Below are 10,475 nucleotides of genomic sequence, written 5' to 3' on the forward strand. Positions count from 1 at the left end.
ATTGTTATTATCAGTACCCCACGGATAGGGTTCGATAGTACAAATTAAGGATGAGAGGTCGATTAACGGAGCTTCGGTGAAGATGGCATTTGAAGTGAACAAAGATGGGTTATGATTTGGAAGAGGGTGGTGCTGATATTTAGCTCAGATGGGAGAATGAACTGCTTCTTTTCAAGAAGGTCTTGGATAGCATGTTTCAAAGCGAGACATCAATCTGTTTGGTGTCCTCTACCTTGATACTCACAATATTCTCTGTTGTTCTAGCTTTTTGGCAGAGGGTTAGGAGGAGGATGGGGTGCAAGTAGAAATAACTTCTTCACTTGGAGAAGTAATTTCATGATGGTAGAAGGATTGGATGGTAAGGGAGTGAATTCTCTGGGTGGCTTATTTACAATGGCAGGTCCCGGAGGTGCATTGTTCTGTTGCCAAATGACTGGAGTTTCAGAGGTTTCTGGAACTGACTTTGTTTCATTAACTTCTTTGGATACGGGAGGCTTTTTGGACTGAGTATTTTTAGAATTGGAGGGGGCTTTCCTGAGCCATCCATGGGCTAAAGAATCCTCAATTTTTTTACCGGTATCGATGAAGTGTTTGAGGCTAGTGAAACTTTGAATGGCCATGGGATGCTGAAAGGACAAGGTCAGGTTCTGCTGCATCATGTTGATCTGCTCTTCCTCGGTGGGCCGCTTGAGCATCTGAGCTGTCTTCTGACGCCAACGCTTTACAAAGTCGGAGAAGGCTTCCATGGATTCTTGTCTGATGGTCTGAAGATCTCGACGAGAGGTTTCAATACCGTCTTCATAAGAGAACTGCTTGATGAATTCATTCATGATACGTTCCCAACCCATAGTCGGCAACTCATGCAAACTCAGAAGCCATTTTTGTGCCACGCCTTTCAGAGACAGTTGGAAGACCAGGGCTAACTGATCTGGGGACAGACCCTGTGATTGCAGCATGCTTTCGAATACTGCTAGATGATTATGAGGACAACCAGTTCCGTCGTATTTACTGATGTCAGGCCATATCAAGCTGGCCGGGAGCTGCACATCTGGAAACAACGAGATGTCTCGGAAAGAGAGTCCTAATGACCCCTGAACCTTGATAACTTTGAGGTCTTGACTAACCTTGACAAACTTGTCTTCCCACTACTTCAGAACCTAGGCAAAGGGATGGCTCTCATCTGCATACTGCTCTCCCAAGAACGGGTCTGGAGGCTTAGCTGTAGATTGGTTAGAGGGCTGGGCTGGTATGGTTTCCTGAATAGGAGGAATAGGTTGTTGAGGTGTAGTAGGTGCCACAGTAACTTGAGCAGGTGATCTCAACGCAGCGTTCTCTTCTGAGAGTTGGCGGAGACTCTGAGTGAGTTTAGCTACTGCTTGTTGCAGCTCTTAGAGAACCTAGGACTGGTCCGTATGTTCTGCCATAATGGCGAGGGGTGTTGAAGGACTAGATGGTCTTGAATTTTCTACTGAATGAGTAGGAATTGAGGGACTAGGTAGTTCCAAGGTTCTTACGGGACCAGACTCTAGATTTCCTAAGTGCAAAGATTTCAAGTGTATGAACTTTCTACCTGCAGATGGGAATATACACTCATTTTATAACTTTTCCATGCAAGGAGAAAGAATTATAGAGACAATTGGAAGATTACAAATAGAATCTTTATTTTATTTATATGCCTGATCAACTTTTACAATTTATACAACAAGGCTTGTGCTAGCTTGACTTTTAACAATATTTTTACAAGATTTTGCAAAAAAGGAAAGAAAACTTGATATCTTATGTACAGAAGTAGTCCATTGGCCGATAGCTATGAGCCGAGAGAAAGGTAATAGGGAGCTAAGAAGCTTCTAGAGGCTCTTCATCTGAAGGGATGTGTGAGAGGAGTGCCTAGTAGTAATCTGGATGTATCCTGTCTTCACGAGGAACATAGATATTGCGCATGGAGACTACTCTGCAATTTTCCCATGCTGTGTACAAAGTCTTGGCAGTATTTGCACTGAATTCTTCAGGTGGATAGAAACGAGAGAGAGGTTCCCACGGTCGTTGCTTTCCTCCGAATGGACGCATAATCTGGTGAGGAATGTAGAAAGACGTGTTCTCTAAACCAATGATATAAACATATTCAGTTTTGGCAGTATTCATGGTAAAAGAATCAGGACATGGAATTCTCCAAGAGATGTCATCACTTGAACGGGTTCCCAACCAGTTATACCACTCAGGTATACTATTGAAATGAACTTGTTGTCTCCATGACTTAAACTTCGAAATGCAAGGGATCGTCCAGGAACAAGGGATTGCTATGCGAAGCTTTAGACACAACCAAATGTAAAGAAGGGTTGGACATCCTGTAAAAAGGAGGTGAGGGTATTGAGAGACGTTGTCTAACCCTTTGAAAGTTTCAGCAAGTATGGTTGGTATTGGGTTGGCATCTAATGACAACTGGTCCACAACACTGAGTAGGGTGAGAGAAGCCATGTCAAATTCTTAACATAAGAGAAACTTAGCATATACACATAATATATATGCTTCGTGACAACACTGTTGAAATGTCAGGTCTTCTAAATCTCCCTCTGGAGTATAGGCATCGATGAGCCTATCTATGTAAACACCATCTGATGACATAAAGTCCTCCGGGTCTTGAGCATACAAAGTAGTCGAAGACACATGAATTTGTTGATTCCATACCTTTTCAGGGCGAATGATAGGTCCGTTTTGCAAGTACTGCAACAGAGTACAGCCTTCTTCAAAAGTGGGACACACTTCCTCATGACCAAAGCGAAAGATGTGGTACTGGGGATCCCATCATTTGGTCACTTCTTTGAGGAGGTTCCAATCTATTAGGATAGAATCAAACAGAGGAAAGGTTTGCTCACGTTGAGTGAGATGGCTGAACCACAAGAAGCTCTTTGACTCACCATAACTTTGAATCCATTCAGATATCATTTTTGCAGACATGGTCTGTTCCATGCAGAAGATAACAAGGAAATTTTCAAACAAACAAAAAGATAAGTACAATACCTATGCACATATTTTTATTTAGTCACATTTCCTTTTTCTTTTACACGGAAGCCTATAGTAGGCTATATACAAAACAAAAGCGGTAAAAGAAAAGAAAGCGGTGTTCTCTGTCTTCTGTGTAAACTGGATCAGCGACCAAGAGTTAACATCCTGCCAACAACTTCTCTTTGTAGGGCGAGGTAGTAGTCTGATGACACCTCGTCTCCTCGAGCTGCAGCAATGCTAAGGATAGGGATGATATTTCTCTCCTTCCACAGGGTGAATCCTACTGTTGGAGAAAATTGATAAAGACGGCGACAAACTTCGTGTTTGGTCCCATATTGGCGCATGATACGATCTGGAATATAGAAAGAAGTTTTTTCTAAGGCTAGAAATTTGACATAGTTGGATTTATGGGTTGTTAGGGCAGCGGATGTATATCCATCTAACTTGCAAAATATGTCTCCTGAAGAGTGGGTACCTAACCAAGATATCTACTTGGACTCAGTATCGAAATGCTGACCAAAGGCCCAAGCATTGAAGTTGAAAATGGAGATGTTTATCCTGGATCTCGGGATAAAAACTCCAAGTTTGAGGGTAAGCCAAATGTATAACAGAACGGGACATCCTGAAAAATGGAGACCGGATCTGCAAAAACTGCATCCAGACCATTAAGGGTCTCCCCCAAAATAACAGAAACATGATTGGCTCCATCTGGGATTTGATCGACAAGGCTGAGGATGCTAGGAGAAGCTATCACAAAATTTTGGGCAGTAAGGTACTGGGCACATACACAAAACAGAAGGGCGCTATATCGATGCATCTGATAGATGGAATCTTCCAAATCTCCATCTAGGGAGAAGGCACGGAGAATGAAATTGGTTAACACGCCGTCATTTTTTTGAAATGTGGAAGGTTCAAAATGATTCCAGCAAAACAATCACTGGATGGACGCTCGGTAACGACCCATGGAGTGGTCATGGGCCCTTCAGGTGACACTCTTAAGAAAGTGCAAAATTCCTCATAAGTTGGACATATTTCTTCTGTGCCAAAATCGAAAACATGATACTGAGGGTCTCAAAACGTAGCAGTTGCCCTAAGAAAATTCATGTCTACCAAGATGGTGAGCAAGAATGGGATGAAGTTTTCATTAGGATCAATCATCGATCCGACGTGCTTAAGACTTTCTGGAGAGTAGAACCACTGCATCCATTCAATCAAATCATCTTGGTCCATAATCTACCTACATGGAAGACAGAGAACAAAAACAAGGTAAAACAATTGTAAAACGCTCAGTAAAACATTTGTTTTTGTATTTTTTTGTTTTTTTAATCTTAGGACGGATCCTGGACAAGCGAGGGGTTGAGAACTAGGTCTGCCCCTGTGGCCTGTGGATTAGGAGGGTTTGGATAAAAATCCAACCATAATCTCAAGATGACAGATGGACAGAGGTCCACTACTTTGATTATGACGAAGGTTGAGGTGGGTATATCCTCTCGTGAGACGATATATTCATTAGGACAGAGCCCTAACACTTTGACCATGAAAAGTGGTCGGTGGTCAGAATAGGTTTGTCTCCAAAAGAGAAGACAACCTAACTTGAGCATGACTCTTGAGTTGTGACCCTGATGATGGTAAGAAAATGGGTCTATCTTCTCAGGAGAAGATAGAGACAATTTGGGCAGAGTTCTACCACTGTTTTGACCATAACGGATGGTCAGGATGAGTTTAACCTTTCAGAAAAACTGACTTTGTTTGAGCAAAGCTCGGGTACTGTGACCATAACAATGGTCATGTAACACTATCTTCGTACCAGAAGATGGGTTTATTTGGGCAGAGCTCTGCCGCTTTGACCATAACAGGGGTCTGGGAAGGTCTATCTCTGTATGAGAAGATAGATTCAAAGAGGCTTTGACCGGGATGGTCGGGACATGTCTATAGATAGACTTATCCGAGCAGAGCTTCGCCATCTTGACCATAATGATAGTCAGGATGGATCTCGACTCTTAAACAGTAGAGCCTGATGACGCTGAGACCAAGATGATCTGGACAAGTTTGTCTTCACATGCGAAGACAGATTTATTTGGGCAGAGCTTTGCTGCTTTGACCATAATGATGGTCAGGATGGAAGATGATTGAGGGGCTAAGATTTCAAAGAGAAATAATAACCTTTATTTTTAAAGATGAGACCAGAATGAGGGTCTTTTGGTTAAGCGTGTTAACCATAAGACAGACATTCCTTCAGGGTACAATAGTTGTGATGGTATGGGTTTACAACCAAGACTCTGAACAAAATGAAAGGTTTAGGATAACCTCTAGTTTTGTATAAAAATGAGCTGCGACCGATTGCGCATCGGGCTAGGGTAATTACATCCCTAGCAAGAATTGAGGAAACCCGAGGACACCTTTCTAGACTCTCTCGACATGCCCTATGTGGGCCAGAGGTTTAGTGTATTCCTATTTTGGGAATATGCTCATATCTCTCGAGAGTAACTGGTTTTGGCTTTGCGTAACTCTAAGCTCAGCATGCCCTATGTGGGCATGGTATACATCTACGTGCGTATGCTGGGCTTATACATTGTGATGAAGGCTTGAAGGTCCCTCTCGCTGAAGTGATCAAACAACTCTTGCCAGGTGGTCCCCAGCGCGGCGGGAAGTTCAATACATCATCGTTTTAACGCCACCACAAGGGCGATGTGCAAAGAGGTGATGCTTTCACATCAAACGAGCACGTGAGAAACAATAATCTGGGTAATGACATCCTAGACGCCACCGATTGGTCCCGAGTTCTAGTTACTCCCGAGGGTAATAGGTATGCAAAATATGGTATGTGCAGTGTTTGTGTAAAATAAAATAGGTAAGCCTAGGTGCCTCCTGGGGCATTGTCGATTAATTTGACATCAATTTAGAGCATTGGCTCAAGCAATCCCTACATAACAAGCGTATGGTACTGAAAGTAAATCTAACACTTGTTTTGTTTCGCTTGTTAGGAGCATCCGCAACTTGCGAAATATTCGCAACTTGCAAGTGTCCCTGAAAGCTACATGGGGTTAAGGATAATCCTAATAAAGGCGGAAAAAGCCAAGTTATTTGATTGAATTTTTTAAAAATGCCAAATCAAGTCAATATAGAGCTATAACCTTTTGATTTTCAATAAACAAGTCTGCTGAAAAACAATCTAGATCCCCAGCAGAGTCGCCAGTCTGTGGAAGCCCTTTTTTTCCCGCGCACGTGAGGCGACAGTGGATCACCACATCGGGTTCTCTAGGAGTGTTAGTTGATCTGCATTTCTTGCGGACTCGGGACCATGATCCTAACTCCGCAAGAAAGAGAAATTCAGAGTCGCCACCTAGGTTAGGGCTTAGGACCCGTGCCTGTTCTTCCAATGAAAAGGGGAGTAGTACCCGAGTTTCATTGAAGGAACAGTAACCAAAGGGGTTCTTTTGCTTTTGGCCTAAAACCTTGTAATTTTGCTCTGTTTGTTAAGGCATGGTCCTTACAGATATCTGGGTAAGGGTTATGGTTACAATCGGGGAAGGTGTTAGGCACCCCTCTTGCTCTGATGAATCCGTCTCTTAACTTAATTTGGCATTTTTCGAAGAATTTTAATCAGGATAACTTATCATTTTATCCTTTATTCGGATTATGCTTAATTCCAAGATGTAAATAAAATGAATTTATAAAAAGATCGAAAATAAGCGATAGTTATCCTGATTGAGATCATATGCTGTTGTATGAGTCCCGAAAGATCTCGCAACTTATCACAATCAGGTTAACTTAAATCAAACAGAAATGACAGTGCGAAAAATAAAAGAAAGATAGAGGGGTTTATATTATAAGACCTGAGGGCAATGTGAGCCAGAGATCTTATAACGTCACCACTTCGTACCTTACTTTGTAAAGAAAATTATAGAAAGCTGGTAAATAAATGTAATTTTACTAGAATCTGAAAAGAAATTGGCAACGTAACAGCGCTAATGTAGACACCCCATTTTGACTGTACCCTAATACCTTCATGTTTGAGCAAAATCCCATCAAATGAATGAATTAGAATTCCAAAATTCACCCTAGACTAGGGTAGAATCCCATCTAGCTCCCTGTAAAATTTTGTCAAAATCCGAGTGCGTTTGCCTAGCGAACGAACCAAAGAGGTGTCCGCAGTGTAACCGAAAAAGGGGGGTGAATTATCCTGGAACGGTGCCAAACCTGGGCCGAATAGGACACGAAGATTCGTGCGCTCATCAAATCCGTGCGCTCATCACAAAATCGCGCGCCCATCATTTTTGGAGTGCCGATATCAGTCCCCCAAAATTGCTATAAATACCAAACTAATTTTCTGAAAAAAGGGGATTTTCGTTTTTCTTCCTTTTTAGAGAGAGAAAGAGAGAGAAAAGCTAGAGAGAGAAAGTAGATCTCGACCCTAACCCTCCGGCCTCCGATCATCTTCCCCGGTAACTTTTGCCGGAAATCGGAGAGAGGTGAGAAAAAGAGCAGAAATTCGTGAGAAGAGAGAAGAGAGAGAAGCTTTGTGTTTTTTATTTCTAGAAAGAGAAGTGGATCTCGTTTGAAACCCTACCCCTTTTATTGTCTTCTCCGGCGAGATTCCGGTCATGCACCGGCCTGATTCTATTTCTCCGACTAGTTGTTCTGAGAGAGAGAGAGAGAGAGAGAGAGAGAGAGAGAGAGAAAGGAAATCGATCCAAACCCTAAGCTTCTTGCTGTTCTTCTCCGATCATGTTTTTCCGGTAGATCTCCGGCCGGCCAGCTCCAGTTTTTCGGCAAAGCTTTGTTTCATTTTGTTTTCCTTCTCCTTTGCTGACCTTTACATTCCTCAAAATCATAGATCCATACACTAGAACCTTAAACCTACCTTATTAAACCCTAAACCAAACCCTAACTCTTCATTTTTCTCGGAATGTTTGCCAGAATCCGGCAAATCACCATGAAATCCGGTCGTCAAACCTTAGATCCAGCCACTACTCGATCTGATCTCGTCAGCACTAAGTCTCATAGATCCATCTTTACCTCTCTATCAAATCTGGTCATTCATCTCCAATTGATCATTTCTTCTATTCCTAACCCTTTTACCCCTCTCTGATTTTATCTATTTCAAGAGTTTGAGGGTTTAAAGGGGGTCAATGCAATAGAAAAGGGAAGGAAGAGAAGAGAAAAGGGTTTTGAACTTTAGAGTTTTGGTGAAAAGGAAGCCTTGGGAAGGAAAAGAGAAGAAGCATAGAGAGGGTTTGGGGAAAGATTTCTTGTTTCTTACAGTGACCTCCTTTGGCCATGCCAAAGAGGATCCGGCTACAACACTTTAGCCATCTCCATTCGACACAGGGTTTAAAATAGGGATCTCGTTTAAAAAATCAGAGGAAGAGAGAGATCTATAGAGAAAGAGGAGATTATCTTCTTCGGCATTTTCTTCCAGTTGGGAGTGGATTCTCCAACAGAAATTACATTGTAATCTGATGATTCAATCCAGGTGAGATCTGTTTCCTTTTTAGTATTGAACTTTCATTGATCTTCATTATATTAATTGTTATAAGACTTGTTTTCTTCGTCAAGATTTGGCAGTGCTGTTTGAGATCTATGTTATTCAGTTCTTTAAAAGCAGAGTATTTGATGCCACAAATGGCTTATGTACAAAAGAAAAAAGTTTCAAATGTTTGATCATGCTCTTTATGAATGGATGAAACTTGTATATTTATGCTGATTTTTTTAAACGGCAGTTTATTTAGGAATTTATTTTTGGCAATCCTATTTTACTTGGGTTTCACTGATAGTAAAAAGGTCATATGTTTAATCCTATCTTCTAGCTTACATTACTTGTTTTATATTCCCCAGTTTAGTATTTAAGCTAAAGGAATTAACTATCCCTATGTTTTAAAGTAGTATAGGCTGTGTAGCACTGTTTATAGTGAAAATTAGCGAAGTTCTGTTGAATTGCATGCCTTTAGGAATTGAATATTAACTACATGTCATGCTTATTACCTCTGTCATAATCATGTAAACATGTGCTGGTTGGTAGTCTGGTGGAATTCCCATGGGAGGATAAGGATTTTAAACGAGAGTTGATGATTTCAATAGAATGTGTACGTATTTGGTAGTGTAATTGGGAAATTCTAAAGTATGATTAATCGGTCATTTTTTTCCTTATATGGGGTAAAATCTTGGATATTATGTTTAGTAATAACTGCCTGTCAAATTAAGAGAGTACGAATTTAGGACATTTATTAATGAGTTTGCCCTTATCCCATCCTTTAAGGGACTTGCCCTTCTGAAATTATTATTTTTTTTTTTTTTAGTATCATTAAGATATTGGACCCTTATCTTCATCGAAAGGGCAATGAAGGCGCTAGCCCAAGCCCCTCCTTAGGGGAAGTACACAGTCCTTATAACATTCCCCTTTTTATTAGGTAGACTTTCTTAGTCTTTTAGACATCCTTAGACGTTGGTCCTTTAACATTGCAAAGGGCAATGAAAGAGTTATCTAAAGCCTTCTAAAGAGACAAGCTATGTCTCGTGCAGAAATGTCTCGCCCCCTTTGAGGAGACAGGCTATGTCTCATGTAGGAAAATTCAAACCTTTCAGAGACAGGCTTTGTCTCATTGGCCCTTCTTATCCTTTTGTTTTAGGAGACATGTCATGTCTCATTAGAACCCTTCTCAGAGTCATTAGCATAAGAGTCTGTCCTATCATCATAGGGGTTAAATTTCCGCCCAACCTCTAATCAGTCATGTGATTTTATCCAGTTCCTTTCAAGGTATAGGATGCTGTCCAACCCTTGCAGAGCTGTGATTCTGTTCTTTTCCCCGCAAAGCATAGGATGCTGTCCAACCTTTGCGGGATATCAGGAGTCTGTCCTACCCTTATGATGATAGGATTCTGTCCTCTTGTGTCAAAATTCAAAAACATTTGAAAAACCAAAAATCTCAAACATTGAGTCATTAGGAGAGTGGTTAGGAAATCTGTTTCGAACTACGTTGGCTTGATCCCTTTCAACAGGGTACGTAGTGCAGCTTGGGATCTTTATCCCAAGTCCAGCCAAACCTTTAAAATAAACATTCCAAACATTCCAAAAATACAAAAATTCTTCAAAAATCTTTTTTCAAAAAGATCTTCCCCTAGAGTTAGGAATCTGTCTTAACTGTTTGGGATGTTTTAGAGTTAGGAGTTTGTCCTGATTTGTATTGATATGGTACGTCCTGTCGTGTGAGTGTCCCTAGAGTTAGGAGGCCTCAAGTTGATCGGTTAGACATTTAGTCGAACCGATGGCTAGACTAGGAAGCATATAATCAGCCCATGGTTTTCCTTAGGTTGCACAGCCTAGTTACACATAAGATGTAGGGCCCACCTGCATTAGCTTAAGGCTAATCAACCTGCATTAGTTAGGGCATATAGAGAGTCCTAAAAATTACAATTCACTTGAATTTAAGCAATTCTATAAAAAGCTTTAAAAAATTAGTCAAGTCTAGTGG

Source organism: Tasmannia lanceolata, unplaced genomic scaffold (assembly GCF_043159265.1).
Source record: "Tasmannia lanceolata isolate RefF3 unplaced genomic scaffold, GAP_Taslan_0.1 ptg000008l, whole genome shotgun sequence".
Taxonomy (NCBI): Eukaryota; Viridiplantae; Streptophyta; class Magnoliopsida; order Canellales; family Winteraceae; genus Tasmannia; species Tasmannia lanceolata.